Raw genomic sequence first — 24,665 nt, 5'->3', positions numbered from 1 at the left:
TTTAATACTTTTGGCAACCATTTAGTCAGGAAATCGCGTGATTTGTGTCGAAACATGACTTCTTAGGTATTTGACGATCAGTATAAGTTGGTAAACTATTTTATATTTAGATGGATTGAAGGCGACAGGAAAGAAGATATCAAGATATTTAAGATAAGAAGATATCAAGAATTCATTGAACTAAGTAACCATTCATTTCGCTCCTAATTTGTTTCTTTAGGCAAACAAGAAGTCTCAAATCTGGATATGTTTCTTTGCCTATATCAATCAGAAAACATTTATTACATTAAGATTTCTGTGAGTAAACATATTATCATCAAAAAATCATTTCTTTTAAAAAAAATAGCAATCTTTTACCCGACAGGAAAGAAGATATCAAGATATTTAAGATAAGAAGATATCAAGAATTCATTGAACCAAGTAACCATTCATTTCGCTCCTAATTTGTTTCGTGAGGCAAACAAGAAGTCTCAAATCTGGATACGTTTCTTGCCCATATCAATCAGAAAACATTTATTACATTAACATTTCTGTGGGTAAACATATTATCATCAAAAACTCATTCTTTTTTTTAAAAAAAATAGCAATCTTTTAGCTGACAGAAAAGAAGATATCAGCGAAGATATCAAGATATTTAAGATAAGAAGATATCAAGAAATTAAACTAAGTAACCATTCATTTCGCTCCTAACTTGTTTCGTGAGGCAAACAGGAAGTCTCAAATCTGAATATGTTTCTTGCCTATATCAATCAGAAAACATTTATTACATCAACATTTCTGTGGGCAAACATATTATCATCAAAACTCATATTTTATTTAAAAAATATAGCAATCTTTGACTCGCCGGGCATTATTTTTGACAATTATTTCATCGCGAAATCACGTGATATTTTTAGATATTTGACGAATCAGTTTCTTAACCATCATCTCCTCTATCAAAAAGCCACCACACGACATTTTATAAGTAGTCTGCGTAGACTTTTTAAAAAGTGAACCAGTTGTGCGCTTTAACCCAAATTTTATTTCAAAAGTAATTGAAGGATTTGAAAGATCGTAAAACATCATTTTCCATCATAAAATGATGGAAATTATTGACCCAAAAATTTCCAACATAACATATTGGTTGATCATCATATTGTAAAATATCATCTTCCAACATAAAATGATGGAAGTTGGCCTCAAAATCCATTACAACATGATGGCAATTGTTGGATGTTGGTTACCATCAAATAGATTTGGGCCAACATGAAACCAACATAAACCATCAAAATATCTTGATTGGACCATTTAGAATTTTGTCTTGGGTATTAGAGAATTGAATCGATAGTAGTTGACAAGTAATGATATTCAAAAATTAAACAAATTTTTAGACATATATTTACTACCACTTTCATATTTTTAACTAGATTTTTTATTAAATGACTTTTTCGTAAACTGGTTTACCTTCACAGTGGTCTGATCGGACTACCTAAAAAAAAAAAAAAAAAAAACTTTTGGAGGCTTTCTGTTATAGGAAGCGTTGTCCTAACTCGTATCGTATATTATATTTCATGCATGCTGGAAATTCTTTAATTACTTGTCAGAAACATTTATGTGGGTGAACATTCTGATAAAAAAATTTTTTGCGTTTGAGCATTCAATAAATTTTAAACTGTATTTTGTTATTTTTGACAATCATTTCATGAGGAAAAGACGTGAATTTTGCTGAATCGTGATTACCTTGATATTTGACGAATTCCTAACTCATCTATCACTTCTGCGCAAACTGGAAGTGATTTACTTACTCACATTTTTCCTTACTTTACTAGATTAACTTATTTGTGGCTTACTTATAACTTATTTGTATCTTATTATGAACTTATTTGTACTAGATTAACATTTTCGTGGGTAAATATTCTCAAAAGAAAAAAAAATCTCTTATTTTTGACGATTTAGCAATTCTTGAGCTGTATTTCGTCAAATTATGGTATTTTCAAATTATGAAAATACCATAATACCATTTTCAAATTATGAAAATACTCTCGATATCTCAAAGTAAATATTCTCAAAAGAAAAAAAAATCTCTTATTTTTGACGATTTAGCAATTCTTGAGCTGTATTTCGTCCAATTATGGTATTTTCAAATTATGAAAATACCATAATACTATTTTCAAATTATGGAAATACTCTCGATATCTACAAAAGGAAAGGAACGCTACAAAAATTTTCGAGATAGCGAGTTTTCGAGATAATAAGATAAGAGCTAAATATGTTCTAAAAATTAGAAAAATATATTCTAAAATATTACTATAAAAAGTAGAATCGCGAAACATAAGAATAACTACTTATAAATGTGTATGTTATGTTAGTTGGTTATAAGTCTAGATACTACAATGATAATTTTATTTTTAAGAGCAAGACAAAAATAATTATTCATTAAATAGAAAAGAATTGGTTTACAATAAACTTACTTTAGGATTTTTCCGAAAAAATTCAATTTCTATTTCGAAAAACAAATTCGACATAACAAGGTTCTGAAAAGAAACTTTTTGACATAGTAATTCCAATTAACAATAGGGGGATATGTAATGCCCAGGGGAAAAATATTTTTTTGACAAAACAAGGTTTTCGTGCTATGGAAGTTCGAAATATCGAGAGTATACTGCATTTAAATCTTGCGTAAAGTATTAAGGTTCATTTTTTTATAACCGTCGTTGAACAGCCGACCCAATTTTTGGGTTTACGACTATTAATGTTCAACTACGTAGCCATGTAGTTTTGAACATAATCCATGAGACAAGAGAACTCTTGAATCAAGTATTGGGAGAAATTTGTCTTCGTGGAGGAATTTTTGATGGAGCTAACCCGCATTTGCGTTACATGGAGAAGAAAACAGCGAAAACCTCCCACGATTAGTCTGACAGCAAGGGGACTCTAACCCATGATTCATCTACCACTGAGGATATTTCACTTCACCACGGTGCAAGCCGGATGCGGAATTCGCATCGACTGGGATACGAACCCGGTTCACCTCATTAGAAAGCGAACACTCTATTCCCTGAGCATTCGCCGCCCGAAGTACAGTTTGGTTTAATTTGAAGTATGATGATGGCATGTGTCTAGTCTATATGGAACAAATTTAATGGATAAATGGCCACATGAAATCGTGATGTTTTTCGCCGAAAACTGTCTCCTGAATATGTGTCTTATCATTGTTATTGTTATGTCTTATCATTGTTAAGCCCTTCATGTCTAGAGACTCTTGTATACCTACCAACTCTTGCTAATTTTGAAAAAGATTTTATTTTTAATATGGCAGCAAAATTTCGACATTCACACTTGATTCTTGTCTTAACAAACTTAATTCAAATTGTCTTTAACTACCGCTACATTTATGTAGATAGTTTGAACATATTTATATAAGGCTTGATAATTAACACGCGTTCCCCGACGAACAGTATGGATTCCGACAAAAACTAGATACCACCAAACAGTTACTCCGAATAATAGACTATACTGGCAGAGCAATCATAAATAAAGAAACAATAGCCTTCCTGATGATCGACATATCCAAAGCATTTGATAAAGTATGGCACACTGGTACAATATATAAACTCATACAGCTGAATTTTCCACCCGGCATAATCAAACTCCTATCCTGCTATCTTTCTAATAGAACATTTCAAATCACCATCAAAAACAAAAAATCCACAAAGAGAAACATCACAGCCGGAGTACCACAGGGCAGCATTCTGGGACCGATATTATACATATTATACACTTATGATTTTCCTATAAACAAAGCCGATTATAACAGCATAACAGCCTATTACGCAGACGATACCGGTATTATTATTAAATCCAGAAACCCAAATCATGCTCTTCAAAAACTACAAGACCATATAGACGAAATAGAAGACTGGTGCTTAAAATGGAAAACTGCAGTAAATGCTGGAAAATCACAAATATTAATTATACAAAAAAGAAGAATTAAAATACTTCCACAACTTCAACCAAAAATGTTCAACATACCAATACCAATAGTTAAAAAAGCAAATTATCTTGGCCTTATAATCAATAGCAAACTCACCTGGAATGATCACATCAAAAGCACAATATTAATCCAAAATGCAGCAATAATAGCCATACAACCATTAATATATAATCAGAATATGTCACTTAAACTAAAGAAGCTACTATATACAGCAATGATCCGCCCAATACTTACCTATGCCTCACCTGCCTGGACAACGATACCTCAACATCTACTGAAGAAATTAAACCAATGCCAAAACAAGATCCTTAGAAAAATAACCTGTGCAAGATGGTTCATCCGGAATACCAATATACATGCAGACCTCAAAATACCAACTCTATCACAGCATATATACAAGCTAAACGCAGATTTTTTCGATAAAGCCATAGAATGTAAAACAGCAAATTTTAATGAAATCTTTAAATTTGAAAATTATATCAAAGATAAAAACTACAGACCAATAGCTGCACATTTCACCTCCGACGCCTCATATCATAACTATCAAAACAAATAATTTCATCAACCTTTCTGAAAATAACGTTTACTCATGCTGATACAATTCTGAACAACTCCAAAATCAAACAAACACAGTTTAGAGCAAGCTGCTCAATTTATTTTTGATTCCTTTTTAGTTATTCAAGCAAAGAGCTTGAAACATTCATAAAAGCAACTCCATTGCCTGCTTACCTCATTGCTCAACCAAAACTGTTCAAAAATTCCAGATGAATGGGATAGGGGCCGCTTCGCGGCCCAGGTGCACAGTAAAATCTAAACACTAGGACTAGGAATTAACACGCGTTTGCTAGTGCTGACCAAAGGCGAATTGAGTGTCTGCTTGCAGTGTCTCTTTAGTTGGCATCTCACTTTCACTGGGAAAACAATTCTTTAAAGTTGGCAAGTATAACTAAGGAAAATAACGAAAAACAAAATAAATAATTTAAAAAAATTAAATAAAAAAAAATTATTTAAAATAAGTCAGAAAGGAAAAAAAATTATCTGTGCTTTATGATAGGTGGTAAGAAAATCGTTTTCTTTCTGGAAAATTTTTGCAAAATCTGTAAAAGTGCAGTGAATGTTCTGGCTTAAGATTCAACGGTAATAGATAAATGCTTTTGCTAAACGGTCCCAACCCATTGCCAAAAAAAGCTGTAAAAGGTCATTCAGCGCAGTAGAGAAATAAACAGGATACTTATGAAATTTATGGTTTATGCTTGGCGATATTTACCAAAATTTTATTAAAATCGGAAACCTATAGATTGAATGTAACACTTAAAACATGATTCTATTCAAAGCTGGTGGAGACAAAAGTTTCAGTTAATTGTATATAAGAAAATATAATTAGCCATAATACATCTATATTATTCTTATATTCTTATATCTTCATATCTTATATTCTTATAAATATATTAACGAAGCTTGAAAGTGGTTCGAATAACAGGCATTAATATGTTTTAACTTTTTTCTTCTTTTGAAATAGGACAAAAGTATGTAAATAAAAAACAAATAATCATTTTATAAAAAGAAATTATACAGCAGCGTTGTTTATTCAAGCATCTAAATATTCGTTCGAAGTATATTACCTGCAAAATACAAACTATAAAACGACTTTTTAATGAAACAAAATAACATAACATTACAAAAAAATAACTGAATTTCCAAATATCGATGATGCGTGAATATGAAACTGATGTAAATAACTAATATTATAAACTAGAAATATTCCAAAAAAAATATATAAAAATGTGAGGAAGTTCTATACCAATATTTTATGTGAAAATGGCCGAAGACAAATAAATAAATCGTCTGCGTTTTTTTAAGTTAAAGAAATGGCTGTCGACGCCATGTTGTTGTTTCTATTTTAGGAAATTCTGAAGTTTTATAGACTTTTTCCTCGTTGTTGTGTCTTGAAAAAGGGAGTTTAGTGTTAAAGTGAAATAAATCTTTATGTTTTAAGGAAACGATAGGGAAAATTCGGTAAGAGATGACGAACATAGTAATTGTTTCAAAACCTATGTGTTCTGTTCTACAATCGAACGATACCAAGCGTGACTCGCTTACATTGTTTATAAGGGTTGAAATGTAGGAGAGAGAAAAAACAATTGACCCATAGGGATTTTCAAATTTAAATTGAAAAACAATTTTATTTATTTATTTATTTTGCTGCAGTCTACGCTGCTCTAGGTGTTTATTTAATATAAGAAAGGAGAACCTCTACCCACCTTTGTCCGTTACGCTCACGAGTTTTTCTCTCAAAGCTATTTTACATTTCAGTCATCTTTGTCTCGTTCAAAAAAGAAAAAAAAAGGTTTTTTTAAGGTTTAAGGTTAAAATACTTCAGTAAATGCTTCTGAAATTACCTTTGTTACACTAAAAAATTACATTTCGTCGTGGTATAAGCGTGTACTAATGTAATCAGATAGCAAAATAAGGTTTATTTTAACTCAGCAAAAATCTTTTAATGTAAACCTAAAAAGGTTTCTTATGCAGTTTACGTGTAAACCTTTTAACCTTAAAATGAGATCTGTGAATAATTTGTTATGAAATTCTGTCTCATGATACAAAATAATATTTGTAGAAAACTTTTCATGTTGAGCTTTCTTTTAAAAAGTACGAAAGCAACTTGAAAATTGGAATTTTTTTTTTAGTTGCCAAATACGATTCACTACTGAAATAGGAATTTTTTTTTAAAATTTTTCCCACGCATGCGTAGTATAAAAGAATTACTTCAATTACTCATATCTTGAGCAGTTTTAAACGAATTTTTCTCAAATTTTAAAGCAAAATTTTTTTAATTAATTTTAAATTGCTCTAAAAATTTGTTTAATTTTATTGAATAATTTTAAAGTTATAGTAAGGAAAAGAAACGATAATTAAATAATTAAGAAATTCAAATTGGACTTTTTTCTTTAGTTGCCAAATACGATTCACTACTAAAATAGGAATTTTTTTAAAAATTTTCCCACGCATGCGTAGTATAAAAGAATTACTTCAATTACTCATATCTTGAGCAGTTTTAAACGAAATTTTCTCAAATTTTAAAGCCAAATTTTTTAAATTAATTTTGAATTGCTCTAAAAATTTGTTTTATTTTATTGAATAATTTTAAAGTTATAGTAAGGAAAAGAAACGTAAGACAAAAAAAATAGTTTTTTTTTTTAAAATATCCATATTTTTATAAATATTTAAGCTAGGCTTACGAAATACTCCCTTTCTAATTTATATGTAATTACGCGCATAACTACTACGCACATTACACCAATCCAAAACCTAGGAAAACAACCTTCTACATAAAAACCTAAATCCTTTTACAACGAAAGGTTTTAAACTGAAATGTTTTTGCTTTATTGAAAAAAGGTTTTTAGTACAAACATTTTCGCGACAATAGAAAGAAAATTCCGACACACGGTTGCCGTAAGGTTTGCTTTCTGGGTTAATTATTAGTAAGGCCCGGATTTTGATGACATCTGCATTTTTTTGCATTTTTGAACATTTTTTGTCTTTTAGAGCATTTTTTTTAGATTTATAGGGCATTTTTCTTGAAATTTTGGTGCGTAATAAAGAAAATCTATAGGATATTAACAGGTGAAGCAACATCTTTTCAAATTGAAGAATTGTCAGTAAGTAAGACCGCCTTTTTCAAGTACGCACCTTAACATCAGTAGACGTTGAAAGAAGCTTTTGCAGGAATGAAAATTTACTTTCAGACAAGAGACGCACGTTTACATTTCAAATTATCAAAAAACATTTAATAATCCAATGTAATTCTGATATTTAGTAATATTATGAGATGGAAGTTGTTATATCCATTAAAGTTTCTATACAAAATAAAAATATTTTGGTGTCAATATATTTTCCTTTTTTTTGTTATTTTAGGATATAAAACATATTTTTCAAACTATAATGAGCGTAGAACAAGTATTGCATTGCTTTATATCTTTTAAATGACTCATAATAATTTTAAAGAGCAAAACATTTTTTAATTCAATATTTTTACTTTATTTAAGGCATTTTTTGCGCAATTTTTGCATTTTTAAGGGCATTTTTTGCACTTTTTAAGGGCATTAGTTGAGATTTTTTAGGTCATCAAAATCCGGGCTCTAATTATTAGTGAATAAACTAAGTGACTACAAAACGTTACAAATATGAATAAATAAGGGAAAGATTAGAAATAGGTTGTACCTTGTGATACTAAAAACGCCATAAATAAATAAAATAATAAATAAGTGTATTAATTGAGTGTATCTATAACGAATCTGAAAGATGCAACAGAATAAATAGATAAGTGAATTAATAGAACGTTTGTAGCAAATCTAAAATTAAATAAATTAATTAATTAAGTATGTGAATTAATAATATCTTTCATGTGTCTCTATAAAACGCCTCAAGAATAAAGAGGTGAACTAATAAGGTGTATCAAAGGAATCTAAGAAACCACCACAAAATTAAATAAATAAGTGAATTAATTGAGTATACCTAGCATATCTAAGGAACGTAGCAAAACTTTTCTGAAAAAAGTGGCCCGCGAAATTTAAGGAGTATTAAAAAATTAAAATTAAATACATAAATGAAAATAAATATTTAAAAATAATAAAACTTGAATTAACTTAAATAAAAAAATAAAAATGCAAATAAATAAATATAAAATTAAATAATTAAGCAAAATTAAATAAATGAAACAGTAAAAAAAAATAGACATAGCGAAAATTAGCTATAAAAAATTTGTATAATTTATAAAAATAAAATTTCATTGAAATAAAAAGAGAGAGAAAAAAAAATTCATTCAATAATCGCAAAAGCTTTTATTTTTTTAAATCTATTTATTTCATTTCATTATTTCATTTCATTTGTTTTATTTTATATAACGAACAATTTTTCGGAATTTTATTAAGTTATTTATTATTATTTTTTTTAACTAAGCGAAAGCTTATGAAAAATAGTTTGTGAGGCATTACAATTTTTCTTCAATCGTGCTTTTAATGCCGGGAAACATCTATATTTCAAAGAATTTTTTAATTTGACTAATTAATATTACTTAAATTTTTTTTTCTTTTTATAGTTATCAAAATACATTTTATCAACATTCACAAAAATATCGCACAGATCAACTCTCTAGGTATATAATATTTCCTTAATTATTTATTTATTTATTTTTTGAAGAAAAATTTTGTCTGCTTGTTATAAAAACTATCGTAACAAAAAACATAAATAAAAATAAATTATCAAATAAAATGAAAGTAACGAAAATAATAAAACTCAAAAAATTGAATAAAAATAATATATTATATAAAACTAGAGAAAAAATTAAAATTAGTATATTAAATAAAGCTGAAATAAATTTAAAAATTAATACATTAAATTATCTAAAATTTAAAAATCTCGTTAAAATTTAAAAATCGTTTGTAAAACGATTCCTTTGCTTTTCATGGAATAAACCGCATTTCTTAATCTGACTACTGAAATTGGTCAGACACTGCCTTAAAAAGGTCCGAATCTGCATGGTTTATCAATAGTTTTAGTTTTCTTGTCACGTTTTCGTAATTTACGCTTTATTTCAAGCTATCATTACAAAAAAATAAATAAATGAAAAAAAAAAAATAAATAAATTATCAAATAAAATAAAATAAAAGAATAAAACTCAATAAATGGAATAAAAATAAAATATTGAATAAAGCTAAAAAAATTTTATTGTATATCAAATATAGCTAAAATAAATTTAGAAATTAATGTATTACATTGTCTAAAATTTAAAAATTAATATATTCATTCATCTAAATATATTTTATTAATCATGACAAAGAAAATAAATAACGATCGAAAAATAATGAAATGATATACTTCATTTCATTACCGATTTTCAAAAAAAAAAAAAAATAATAAATAAAATAAACGATTTTAAGGGATTAAAACAGCAAACAATATATAATTGGCAGTAAATTACATTGAAGGGGCCATAAGTCTAGACATTTCTTGTACACCCCTTCTAAGGAAAAGCGACCTTGTCCACAAAGTTTGCCCTTTCTTTCCTTTTAAACGTCCTTGGAAAATTACCTGAGCCAGTTCATTAAAAAAAAAAAAAAAAAACACCTGAGGCTTTGTTTCTTTCCAAACACGAAACAATATCGCCAAATCTGGGAAGATTCAGGGATGGATAGTACAGAAGTGGATCAGCTGAGTTGCAGCATTTTGGCGAGATTTGGCGCAATGTTTAGGTGAGAATAGAACTTTTTTGTAAAGTTGTTATTGCCGGCTCAAAACTTGACCGGGTGAGAAGTTGATCGGAGTTAGTGGTATGTTTCTTAAAATGGCAGCGTGTTGTTTCTCAAGAACTAGAATTCATGTTTTTGTTTCGGAATAATTCTATGAATTTGACTGTTTTTTGGGAAGACAATAAATACAGTACGTAAGCAGTGAACAGTGTTAGTGAGAACCTGAATCTTGGTGGAATTTTCTTAGCTTTTGGAATAAACTTTATATTTGTGGTCAGGTAAGTTAAAATTACAAGGAAAACTTATTCTTCTCAATTGTTTTATTATTATTTTAAGCAAGAAGTTAGCTTAGTAAGTTCTTTATTTTCTTTAACTTACGCATGTGCGCGTAGAACGTGAAAATAAACACAGATTAATATCAGAACGGAATTTGTTGTAAACTGAACGATTTTCTTTTTACTTCCTTATCTATTTGACGGTGATGAATATTCGTATGTTTGCTAATCTCAAAATGTAATTATATACTATTAAACTTTCCAAAATTGTTCTATAATACATCAATTGCATATATAAAAAAGAACTAGTTTTTACGCGACTATCTTAATATCGGAATAAAGAATTATTGTAGAAATTAACTTTCAATTCAAGAAAAAAACATAACCATTTTATAATTAGTAACTATATACTACTGATATTTCCCAAATCGTTTTTAAATGCATCAATTTCATTCGTCGAATTGAGCGAATTAATACGTCTCTATATTTATTAATATCGGAATAAAGAATTAGAAATAAAATTTATTTTTGTTTCAGACGAGAACTGTGATTTAAGTATTTTGGAATTTATAAATACATAAATTAAAATTTTTAAATTGTTCCATAATACTACTATAAGTTGAAGCACGAAATAGCTTATTATTTGTACATTGTTGGGGTATTTATTTATTCTAAGTAGTCAGTTTTCAAAATTGTTCTTTAAAGATACGAATTGCGTGTTTATGAATGAAATTAAAATTTGATGTTTTGAGTTTGTATTTGCCACAGCTATTTTCTTTCTTAAATTTGTTATCTAAAGTTAGGGTTCACCCACTCATCTAAAGGTATTTTAAATTTATACTTAAAGCCAATTTAATTTAAATAGGCGTCTTTTTTCTTAACTTTTTGAATTTTCGAAATGCTTTTCCAAAATAAAATAAATCTTATACCTTATGCATTTATTGCTAGCAAAAACTTTTTAGTTTTTGTTCTAATTCTAAATACCATCGTTCTATATTGTTTTTGAAAATTTAATTTGTTTCGACACTTGATAGATTTTATAATTTTTATTTATCAAGTTTATTAAATATTTGAAAATGTTATTTTGGGGGAAATTGATTGTTTTTGTTTAAACTTGAACGTAACTAATTTAATTTTTGTACTCTATTTCGCTTCCTTATGAACTTATAAAATTACATGTTTTTGTATTAATTGTAAAAACCGTATTTTCCAACATTATTAACCTGTTTAAATATATCCTCAAAGCTTGCAGTCATAAAATCTAATGTTCTATTTTATACTTTTACACTTATTGCCTTAGAGTTTAATTGTAAAACATGGTGGTTATGCAGAGCAATGTAGGTTAAGTGAAGTGTATTCCGCTATATTTTGAAAAAGTACTGTCTGTTTCAGAACGTATTACTCATTTTTAGATAGAAGCAAGTCGCACGACCTAAATGCTTCCTTAAACTTCTTTTTTTTTTGTCAGACGAAGTTTATAGCACCGTTTAATCAGCTTGCCTAGATTATTTAATATCGTTCAAGTTTAGCGATTTATATTAATTCTGGCTTGTGTGTGGTTAAATTCAAGGATGGTTTTTTTCATCTTCTTGGTGGATATTTGCTCTTTTTTAAAAATTTAATAAAAAAAAAATAAATAAATAAAATTTTGCTTTTTTTTAAATTTCCGAAAAATAATTCGTTTTTTACGCATTTTCGTACCAGTGTAAACGCGATTCAAAATTGCATTTACTGGATTTTAAAATCATATCGTGATCGAATATTCACGTGATTTAAAATTGCACATCTCGATTCGTATTCACATGATTTAAAATTATACATCTCGAGTCTTATCCACGTGATTTAAAAATTACACATCTGTATTCTTATTCACGTGATTTAAAAAATCTCCTGCTGGAATTCTTATTCACGCGATTTAAAAAATCTCCCATTGGAATTCGTATTCACGCGATTTAAAAAATCTCCCATTGGAATTCTTATTCTCGCGATTTTAAAATCTCACATCGAGATCAAAATTCACTTAAAATTAAAAAAAAAAAATCATTAAATTTTTTATTCAGCATTGTTCGTAATTCGATATTTTTATTATTGTTTTATTAAAATATTGATGATCTTGGGATATATGCTTTTTACATGCACTTCTTAATTCGGGAATTTTTTCTATTTAAAATTTGTTTTACACACTTTTTTGGATTTTTGTAAATTGGACATTCGCCTTAACTGATAATACGCAAAAAGATCCAGGAACTTGAAAAACATATTTTGTACATGATTGATATTTTTGATAACTTCTTACTTATCAGAATAATGTATTAATTTGTATTATCAACGACTTTTGTCAGTCAATTCTTCTTTAAAAATTGTTTTTAAATGTCACTTCTCGAAAATCGACAACAGGGATTTATAGTCGTCGAAGAACAACATATTTAGAACAAAATATTTATGTAGTCTAGAACACTATCATTAACTCTGTTACAAAAATAAATTGAGAATTGGAGAGCGAGAAAATATTTAAGTCAAATAAGTTTGTTTCTACAAAAAATGTATATAAATATAATATGCATATATTTTTTTAAAATATTATAGATTTGGAAAAAAATTTCTATGTAACAGTGAGATTTGGTGGACGAGAATATATGTATACTACAAGTGTACAGTGTGCCGGAAAAAAAATGGCCTATCTTAAATAACTTTTGATCTAATGATGGGACTCTAGGACTCAATCTTCATGGTTGTCAATATGACCTCAAATATGCTAATTAGTTCGTGGAGACGATATTTTAAGTTGCGAAATCGGCAACAAAAGCGTTCTTTCTCCGAATAAACATACCTTTTTTTCCGACGGATTCGGATTTCTGAACCCCAAAATATCAATCTGCAATCCGGCATCTGTAAATCTGTTGCCGCAATCTGGGAAATATAGTCCCCATATGTTGCTCAGGAAAGCGATTTAAAATTTGGACCCAAAAATGTAAATTTTAATTTTTTGCATATTTTGTCGTATCTCGAACTTTTTAGCAAATTGAAAAAGTTTTGCTCTCTGTTATAGAATTTTCTAATCCGATGATGAATCCCTGATATCCAATCCAAAGATGAATTAACATGAAAAAATAAATACATTTTAGTGAATATTTATTATTTTGTAATTTATTTAATAACATTCGAAACAAATTTTGATAAGGTATAAAAGTGTTTACGTCATTTTAAAGTATGTAATTTTACATGGTAAAATACAGGTGAGCGAAAATTTTAAGAAAGTCGTATATTTAAAATTTGATTTCTCAGGAACTATTCGACCGATTTGATTTACCCAAACTATAGAATGATGTTTTTACGAAGGCCAAATCTCTGGCGCCACTTAAAGGAAATGCTGCTTCTAAATTTTCATGAGCAAGTTTTTTTTCCCTTCAAATATCTGATTTACTATTTGAATTGGATTAACATGAAGTTTGACTCTAAGAATACATTTAATTTTCTAATAAGAACTAAGATTTTACACAGATATGATCGTTGATGATATGATATGAGCGTTTCTTCTTTTTGTCATAACATTCAGAGCGTTATTAAGTTGTTTTTCTTCCTTAATTCCTATTGTTGCAGCATATTTTGTGTGGCAATTTTTTTCTTCTTTGAGGAATTCTTTTAATATGGCCTCGAGTTGACAAAAAAAAAGGAAGAAAATTTTTGATCCCCACCTTTATATATGTTTAGTGTTCTCAATCTGGATATTTTATTTTTGGAATTGGCGCCGGCTTACCTGGTCACCCAGGTATATTATCTTTGTCCCCGTTATTGAGATGTTGCTCATGTTGTCTCCCCCTCCTTTGTTTCCCCCCCTTTTCTGTTTTGCCGCAGATTGCGAATCGTTTAATTATGTTTTATCTTTCAATTAAGTGATCAGTTATTTTAGATTCGAATTGATCTAAATGCATACCAAAATGTCGCATGTAACAAAATTTTAAATTGCGATTCGAATAAATTGCTTGTTTTCTATGCTTAATATTATGAGAATATTTTATCTGGAATTCTAAAATTGCGCAGGAATGTATAAGAACTTAATGCCAGAAAATTTTATCCAGTATGCAAATGATATAATCGTAAACTTTGAAAGAGTTCAAAAACATTAAGAGTTTTTTTATGGTCGTTTTTTAAACTTTGCCCTTGCATGAGTGTTTTGAAACATAAAATACGGATGTGGAGGTTAGCGTAAGATTATCAACTCACGCATAAAAAACGGTGTTAAACTAGTCTGAATATTAAGATGGAAAAAACTAAGTAACATTGTAAGGAGGTCCTGCGTTTTAGACCACAGGCTTTGTTATGGTGTTTAATTAAAACTTTGTGGAATTAGATTAAAACAGTTATTCTAGCACGCAGCAGTAATTTTGCTCATGGAACTGTGGAGTTTTTATTTTGATCTTAACTCAAAAAGCGCGTTTAAGAAAATGAAAGCTCAAAATGCGCGTTTGATGATCGGAATGTAACTCAAAAAGCGTATATGCGGAAACGAGCGTATACACGTTTGAAACGTAATGGACTGATTTCAAAATACATGTTTTATAACCGTCGTTGAACCACCGAACAAATTTTCAATTTACGCCTACCAATGTTCAATTCCGTATCCTTGTAATTTTGAACTCAATCCAGAAGACAAAGGAACTCCTAGATGATGCATCGGGAGAAATTTGCCTTCGTGGAGGACTTTTTGATGGAACTAATCCGCATTTGCGTTACATGGAGAGGAAATCCACGAAAACCTCCTACGGTTAGCAGGGGTCTGTTTAGAAGAAATTTGGGTCCGTTAACGGACCCTTCACAAAATATCTTTTCATAAAAACGGACCCTTCACAAAATATTTTAACTTAAAAACGGACCCTTCACAAAATGATTTTTTCTTTATATCGGACCCTTCACAAATTTGTTTACCTTCATTATTATTTTGTTAATCGAATAAACCCTTTCCAGGGCCGAAAACAAGAAAGATGGATGTAAACGAATTAAGTTATGTCTTCGGCAAACGATTCTTCCGTTATTCGTCCGAAATTAATATTCTGCGTTCAGCAGTATAGGCTAAATACCAAATATTTGTATGTTGCATCTCTAATTTAGAAGCAGCAATTGTTGTTTATTTTTTAAAAATTAATTTTTTTTCATTATAATTGTACAGTGTTGAGCATAATCTTGTATGTCTTTACAATTTAAAAACTCATTGAAAAAGTTTTTTTTTGCAATTACGGACCCGATTTGCACAAATTCATAAAAACGGACCCTGGTTGAAAGAATGTGAGTAATTTTTTCACAATTTCACGAAAAACGGACTTTTCACAAAATGTCTGGACAGACCCCTGGTAGCCTTTGTAGTTTTGAACCCCAATCCAGAAGACAAGGGAACTCCTGGATCAAGTATTGGAAGAAATTTGCCTTTGTGGAGGACTTCTTGATGGAACTAACCCTCATCTGCGTTGCATGGGGAGGAAGACCACGAGAATCTCCCACTGTTAGCCCGACGCCAAAGCGGCACCGCCAGGCTAATAGTGATCCGTCTACCATTAACCCATGATCTACTACTGAGGATATTTTACGTCAGTACTGTGGTCGCGGTGCAAGCCGAATGCGGAATTCGTATCAACCACCCAACGCTGGAATTCGAACCTGGTTCACCACATTGAAAGGCAAACTCTCTATGCCCTGAGCCGTCACGGCTCACTCAGTGCTCATAGTTAGTTTTAAAAATTAGTACGCAAAATTAAGTTTTTATTTTTATTTTGAGCTGCTTCAAATTAATTATGTATGAAAATTCGTGACGCCTGTTTTTTTTTCCCTCTTCTAATAAAATGTGTCGTCTTCGTCCTCTTTGATTTTTTTCTCTCGAAAGACAGTAAATAATTGGATTTCTCAATCATTTGCATATTTTATTTTCACAAAGGTGGCATGTCACTACAATCTTAACGTATCACACGAGCTCCTCTTAAAAAAAATGACACGGTTTGTGATATATTATAGTTTTAACCTTTCTGCGTCATTTTTGGTTGGTGAATATTGATTATCATACTTATTGTCATGCTTATTAAGAATGCCCTTTGTAGAAATTGCTTAATGTACAAAGAGAAGAAAAAAATTTCTTCCAACTGATGATAAATGGAATGTTTTTATTTCTTTCTGGAATTCTGCTGTCCTCAATTTTCTTGCCGTCGTAAATTGAGCGTAATTTGCAGACTTAAGTTGACAGTTGTTTACTTGAAAGTCTGTAAATCACATCTATTCTGCTGTTGTTCTCTTAAACGAGTGTTTATTCGAATCGGATATTGAGTAAACTCTATATTGAGTAAATTTTGTGTCGTTATGGTGAATGCTTTTGGTGCATTTGTGGCATTTTGCATTTGAAAGAATATTTATATTAGAATCATGCAAACCGATTCTTAGAAAAGAAACAAACTGTCTTTATTTTTTATGTTTGATTTAATAGTTATAGAACAGGGTTCTGTTTAGAAGAAATTTGGGTCCGTTAACGGACCCTTCACAAAATATTTTAACTTAAAAACGGACCCTTCACAAAATGATTTTTCTTTTAATCGGACCCTTCACAAATTTGTTTATCTTCATTATTGTTTTGTTAATCGAATAAACCCTTTCCAGGGCTGAAAAAAAGAAAGATGGATGTAAACGAATTAAGTTTTGTCTTCGGCAGACGATTCTTCCATTATTCATCCGAAATGAATATTCTGCGTTCCGCAGTATAGGCTAAATACCAAATATTTGTATGTTGCATCTCTAATATAGAAGCAGCAATTGTTGTTTATTTTTAAAAGTTTAATTTTTTTAATTCTAATTTTACAGTGTTGAGCATAATCTTGTGTGTCTATACAAATTAAAAACTCCTTGAAAAAGTTTTTTTTTTGCAATAACGGACCCTATTTGCACAAATTCATAAAAGCGGACCCTGGTTGAAAGAATGTGAGTAATTTTTTCACAATTTCACGAAAAACGGACCTTTCACAAAATGTCTGGACAGACCCCTGCTTTTAGACTTACATTTTCTTATACGAATTTCTCAATTAACTTCAACCTTAAAATTGGTGCCATTATATTTGTTATACAAAAAATGTACCACCTTTCCAAATCTGAAGTTATTTATATTTCCAACTATTCTCTGGATTAACATCTCACAAATTAACAGCACACGTGACCACTTAAGCCGACAGATAACACCGTCGACAATCAAGTTTACTGTATCTCACTGGCACGGAAATATGTGGTGATTTTATGACACATTGCGTTTTGCGAAGAAAGGCCCGATTATGAAAAAGGGGCCCCTTTCAAACAAGTTCCAATTTTCATTCTCTGGCGAAACTTAAATGTAAATGGCCGCCGCGGACTGTTTCGGCACTCCTGGATAATTTATCAAACTTTTTTTTCGGAAGTTATCTTGGGCGATCCCTCGCTTCGGGCCTCTTTTTTTTTTTTTTACTATGAGAGGGTGACCTCTTGACTTCTGTGCTCCTGGCAGGTACTGGAAGATTTCCTCTTGTACTCTCTCCACCCTGCTTGGACGATCCCTTCCCCCCCCCCTTTTTGAAAAATTTTGGTCATGATGACGATCTTTTGGTTCCGATCATTCATCTTGGTCGATGGGTGTAACTTTTTTTATTTTGATGGGAATTGTAGAAACGATTTATGTTGGCTGGTTTATCCGTATTATATTCTGATCTGTATGGTTTTTTATTTTGCAATTTGAAGATGTCATAGAAAATATTCAATTATTATTTTTAATAAAATGATAGAAAATTGGTGAAGAAAATTGAGAAATTTTTTAGAATATTTTTTAAAATTTAGAATCCTTTTTTAGAATAATAATAAGCATAATCTTGTATGTTTTTGCAATTTAAAAACTCATTGAAAAAGTCTTTTTGCAATAATAGACCCTGGTTGAGAGAATGTGACTTAACGTTTATTTTATATTCACAAATTACGAGTAATTTTTTCACAATTTTACAAAAGCGAACCCTTTACAAAATGTCTGAACAGCCCCTGGTGATGGAAAATATTCAAGTAATTTATTTATTAAAATTATAGAAAATTGGTGAAGAAAATGTTTTAGAATTTTAATCCTTTTTCAGGGGTCTGTTTTAGAAGAAATTTGGGTCCGTTAACGGACCCTTTACAAAATATCTTTTCATAAAAACGGACCCTTCACAAATTTGTTTATCGTCATTATTGTTTTGTTAATCGAATAAACCCTTCCCAGGAAGGGGATGGGGGAAGAGAGACAGATGTAAACGAAGTAAATATTGTCTTTAGCAGACGCTTCTTCCTTTATTCGTCCGAAATGAATATTCTGCATTTAGCAGTATAGGCTAAATACCAAATATTTGTATGTTGCATCTCTAGTTGCAGCAATTGCTGTTTATTTTTTAAAATTTAATTTTTTTAATTATAATTTTACAGTGTTGAGCATAATCTTGTATGTCTTTACAGTTTAAAAACTCTTTGAAAAAGTTTTTTTGCAATAACGGACCCTATTTGCACAAATTCACAAGAACGGACCCTGGTTGAAGGAATGTGACTTAACGCTTATTTTATAATCACAAATTACGAGTAATTTTTTCAAAATTTTACAAAAACGGACCCTTCACAAAATGTCTGAACAGACCCCTGTTTTTAGAAAATTTTGGTTATGATGACGATCTTTTTTGGTTCTGATCATTCAGCTTATTCGGTGTTTGTAAAAAGTGCTTAATTTTTATCTTTTAAAAAGAGATTTTTTTGTCGTTCTAAATTTAAAAAAATGCATGATTTTCGCAATTTTCTCTTGAGATATATCATGAACTAGTTGTTTTGTCATGATTATGCAAAGTTTTTGAAAATGTTTTTCAATTTTATTGATTATATGTTAATAAATTAAGAACTTTGAACAATAGAAAAAAAAATAATTTTTATTACAGCACAGATCCTAATTATGATTTTTTTTTTTTTTTTGCAAAGTGATTAAAAATATTTTTTGAGTATTTAAAAGGTGCTTATTTCTTGTTGAAAAATCTGGCTACGCATCCTGAGGGACATTATTTTACAAGTTGCGGTATCTCATATTTTGAGGATCAAAAATCCAAATCTGTAAAAAAAAAAAAAAAAAAAAAAAAAAAAAAAAAAAAAAAAAAAAAAAAANAAAAAAAAAAAGTAAGATTATTCAGAGAAAGTACGTTTTCTTAGTCTAATTTCGTAACTTAAAATATCGTCGGCACAAATTTAGCATATTCTTTGGAACCATTAAGATTGCATCTGAGTCACGTGCTAATCTGATCATCGATCAGAAGATGCTTTTATCAGCAAATTTAAAAAAAGGGTTTTCCATATCGGGTTTCTTTTTATCAAACAAAATTGTTAAACATAAAATTATAAATATTTGAGTAAAATACCTGCATTATGGTTGGTATAAAAAGATGCGAAAATAATATCCGTTACCGGCTCTTGTGTCATTTAAACTATACATTCAGTTTATAAAAATATGAGTGTTTAAGATGAGATTTCATATCAGCTGATAAAACCTGAATGCATTACATTATTCAATGATTGAAAAAAAAAAGAAATAATTCTAATCTAATAATACATTATTTTTTTGAAGCCATTTTAAAAATCGTGATCTATTTGCGGATACCGCTTGGCGATATCAATATTCAAAGGGAAGCCGAAATAAGTTAAAATAAATGGGCTCTAATGATAACGGTTATTTATTTCTTCAAGTTTCACTTAGGACTGATAACGTTCACTTGTGTATTCTGAAATCAGAGTTTTATGTTTAGCTGTGTTATTTCCCCGAATAGTTTAATTTAAAGCTTATTTCGTTACTTTTATCTCAGTTGTATTTGCGCAAAATGTTCTGAGCCAGTTACGTTTAATGTTAGCGTGAAGAATGTTCTTCTCAGTATTATGTTATGTATTTGTTTATTCATTTTAAATTATAACTGAATTATTTAGGGTTTATTTTGTATTATTTTTACGTAATTAATAACTATTATAAGTACTATAATTCCAACCATATGTCGAATATTGCAAACATAAATAATTTCCCCCCCCTCCTTAATTTGATGTAATTGAACGACCGAATGTGGAGTGGTCAAAGAGCTGACCTTACGTCCGAAAAGTTCTGGGTTTGAATCCCAGACAAGGCATGGATGTTCATTCATTCTCTGTACTATCCAATGAAGTTACTGAAGTCACAAATAAACCAAAAAAAAAAAATTTTTTTTAAAACGTTTTTACACTTTCTTCTATTTTTTTTAAAAAATCAAGTAGTCAGTATCTTTTTTATTTTTTTAACTAAATATAAAATGCCGGGGCATTTTCTAGATAGTCAAGGACCCTTGAAATTGAATTCCCGCAATTACTCGTTGTATCCATCATTTTCTTAACGAAAGTACGCATGCTTCTGTTTTTTATTTTTTGTCTTTCTTATCCTTTCACCTATGATATGAAAATTTGATTGAATTTCTTCCTGGAATCATAACGTTAGGACGAAATTGTTTCGGTTAATATGAATAAATTTTTTTTTTCACTGTTAGAGGTAAAATAATTTTTTCTTAGTTGTAGAACTTGTAGAAAATAGCACCGTTTTTCTGCTTGGTTGATTATCAATTGAATATCCTTATGTGTTGTTTGGGTCCTTAACCCCGAGATTCAAGGCATCCCAAATAAATTGACCAGTTCGTAAAGTGCTCTTTGACTTAGATAACAACTTTTTCCTTCTGTTTCCAAGATTGTTTATCTTTTACTTTCATTGTTTTGCGAAGGAAATATGTTTAGTTTTAAAAACGCGTATTTTTTATTTTATATGAATTATCAAAAAGTAATACCGGCGAGTATTTCGATATTAAAACCGTTTGCTGAAAAAAAAATCTTGGTTCGCAATTCAGGTTGAGCTATTCTTCAGTACGATTAACAATTAAAACTCATTTCCCTCGAAACTAAAATTCCTTGTTGGAAGTAAATGATTCATCGGTTCACAGTTAAAAAGTCAAATTAGAGTTCTGAACTAAGCTGACATGAGGATTTTGGACTCTATTCTTTGGTATAAGCGTCAAAACGAACTCTAAAGCCCCAAAATTACAACATATTTTAAAAATGAATTAAAAATATCGGGATTCTAAACTGTTTTCTTCCAAGGTAACCTATTCCTCAGACCGATTAACAGATGGAACTTTTTTCCTCGAAACTAAAACTGCGTGTTGAAAGTAAATGATGCATCGGTTCACAATTAAAATGTAAAGTTAGTGTTCTGAATTATGCTAACATTAGGATTTTGGACTCTATTCTTCAGTTTGTGAATCCAAACGAACTCGAATAAAGCCCCAAAATTACCATTTATTTTAAAAATGAATTAAAATATTATATCGGGATTCTGGAGTCTATTCTTCGAAGTTTAACTATTCTTCAGTACGATTAACAATTAAAACTTATTTCCCTCAAAACTAAAACTGCGTGTTGAAAGTAAATGATACATCGGTTCACAATTGAAATGTAAAGTTAGTGTTCTGAATTATGCTAACATTAGGATTTTGAACTCTATTCTTCAGCATGAGAACCAAAACAAAATTAATTAAAAAAAAAAACTAGATAATTTTTACTTATTTTAAAAATGAATTAAAATGCTGTATCTGTATTCTGGACTTGTTTTTACAGTTCCGCTTAACAAATTGAACTGGGCAGAAAATGTTTTGGTTCGCAATTGAATTTGATACATTAGGATTCTGGACTTAATATCGAATAATAAAATGAACTTGTTAAAAAAATAAAAATAATTATTCTCGTATCGCTCTGAGCATTTAATATTTCGCCGCAGTATCTGCGTAATCGGAACAGTTGAGTGTGGGCGAAAGTCATTATAGTTCATCGTGTTGTCTTCCTGCATTCGCTTTTGGCCTATTTGTTAAATTACAAAAATGAACTGGTCATTATTTCTCTTGTTTTGAATTGATGTAATATGATGTGGTCAGTATTCATTGTTGATGAAGTTGTGCTTTGAAAGGTTCCTTCAATTATAAACTTTTAAATACAAAAATGTTTTGGGATATGAATTAAAATTTTGGTAAAGAAATATTTAAATTATTTCTTAAGTGATATTTTTTTCGACATTTTGTAAAATTTATAAAACAAAATATAATCTCTTGTATATGTTACCGTTAATGATCGATATCAAGCGAAGGTAAACTTTCACCGGTGAATGTCAACAATCACGTAGTCGCTTTGGTGAATATCTAAAATATTTGTTATATCCAATTTGATATTTATTCGTTCATATTATTATATTTATTCCATGTTTTATTATCTGCTGAGTAAAGATTAGGGGAAACATTAGTGTTCGGAGTACCTTTTATATACTTACTGGGCAGTGGCACTTAACCTTTAAAAAAAACAAAAAAAAAACCATCAGTGTAGGGTATACCTGGCAGTGGCACTAAACTAGGCCTAGTATATATTTCGGACGTGTACCAAAGCGACTAGGTGATAGTCTAGGTGATAACACTAGAAAAACTGAAACTTAGTGTATATACCTATATTGCATAAAAGCAGTCAAAATGACTGCATTGTGAAAGAATAACTAATGTGTAAAGACATTTGTTTAAAACTAATTTTTAATATTTATTTATATTTACACAATTATATAACAAGTTATTAGTAAATATTAGCAATAAAATAAATTATACGTTGTACAAAAAGTCACAAAATTCTAATAAATTGTGTCATTATATCAGGGGTCTGTTCAGACATTTTGTGAAAGGTCCGGTTTTCGTGAAATTGTGAAAAAATTACTCACATTCTTCAACCAGGGTCCGCGCTTTATGAATTTGTGCAAATAGGGTCCGGTTATTGCAAAAAACTTTTTCAAGGAGTTTTTAAATTGTAAATAGATACAAGATTATGCTCGGCACTGTAAAGTTATAATTAAAAAAATTACATTTTAAAAAATCAACAGCAATTGCTGCTTCTTAATGCAACATACAAATATTTGGTATTTAGCCTATACTGCTGAACGCAGAATATTCATTTCGGACGAATAATGGAAGAATCGTCTGCCGAAGACAAAACTTAATTCGTTTACATCCATCCATCTTGTTTTCTGCCCTGGGAAGGGTTTATTCGATTAACAAAACAATAATGAAGATAAACAAATGTGTGAAGGGTCCGATTAAAAGAAAAATCATTTTGTGAAGGGTCCGTTTTTAAGTTAAAATATTTTGTGAAGGGTCCGTTTTTATGAAAAGATATTTTGTGAAGGTTCCGTTAACGAACCCAAATTTCTTCTAAACAGACCCCTATATATACATCAATGTTTTTCTAATTGAAATTGAAAAGCATACAAAATGACTTCCTTGGGCAATCTAGTGTTAAATAAAAAAAAAGTGTCTGTACGAAAAATCATATAAAATGAACAATGAATTAGTCAAAAAAATACGCAGCCATTTTGTTCTTTGCGGTTTTGGGCGAGAATGAAGTTTGTCGATTCCGTGAAACTCTTATTATGCACTTGTAACACTTGGGTTCAGCTTTAAAAACGTTTGGATAGCCGAAACAAATGGTTGTTGTTGGAGCACGTAATCAGAGTCATCGTGTTATTAGAGTGAAAATCATGTTCACTTAAGATAACTTCTGAGTGGCTCCCCTCTTTAGACCGATTAAACATAATTGATCTTAATTTTAACCTCAACCGTGTCTGCACCTGCTACTTATCCCCGTCTTATACTCAAGTGTGCTGTAGCGAATAAAAAGAAACTTTAATATAGCGTCTAATATAATAAAGCTTTAAAAAACAGCTTTCTGAATTTAAATTCTGTGTAAGAATTGAGCGGAATCAGCAAATTATCTTCATTACTTAAATGCTTCGAAATTTGATATTTTTTCAACTGAAATGTTAAAAATCATATTATTGGGAAGAATTTTCTATTTTCTGCTTTTTTTTTAACCCCCAATAATTGTTGCTCTGTTCCTGTAACAGAATTATCAGTTCCTCTTATAATTGATGATGATTATTCTTTAAGATTTTTTAAAACATAACTTAGTCATGTATTTAACAAGAAAAAAAATGTTTGCTTATAAAATAACGAAAATTGTACTCGTAAAATTATTAGCAAAAATCTCTCGAAAGCAAGCAAAATTTTATTTTTGGAATTTATTTTT

The 24,665-nt window shown here is 29.7% G+C and overlaps 1 protein-coding gene across 3 annotated transcripts in view; it reads left to right on the top strand.

The window, feature by feature from the left end:
* Positions 1 to 24,665, top strand: part of LOC107437956 (semaphorin-5A) — a 276,806-nt gene that overhangs the window by 172,360 nt on the left and 79,781 nt on the right. The window contains exon 1 of one of the 3 annotated variants that reach the window (XM_016050106.4): positions 10,147 to 10,499. The exons of 1 other annotated variant lie outside the window; for it this stretch is intronic. The gene's annotated coding sequence lies outside the window, so the exon portion shown is untranslated. Of the gene's footprint in view, positions 1 to 10,146; positions 10,500 to 24,665 lie in introns of those variants that run through there. One more of the 3 variants, XM_043039560.2, reaches the window with a different exon arrangement.

This window comes from Parasteatoda tepidariorum, chromosome 9 (genome assembly GCF_043381705.1).
Source record: "Parasteatoda tepidariorum isolate YZ-2023 chromosome 9, CAS_Ptep_4.0, whole genome shotgun sequence".
In the NCBI taxonomy this organism is placed as follows: domain Eukaryota; kingdom Metazoa; phylum Arthropoda; class Arachnida; order Araneae; family Theridiidae; genus Parasteatoda; species Parasteatoda tepidariorum.
The sequence above is the reverse complement of the archived record's forward strand: the minus strand, read 5'-3'. Positions and strand labels throughout refer to the sequence as shown.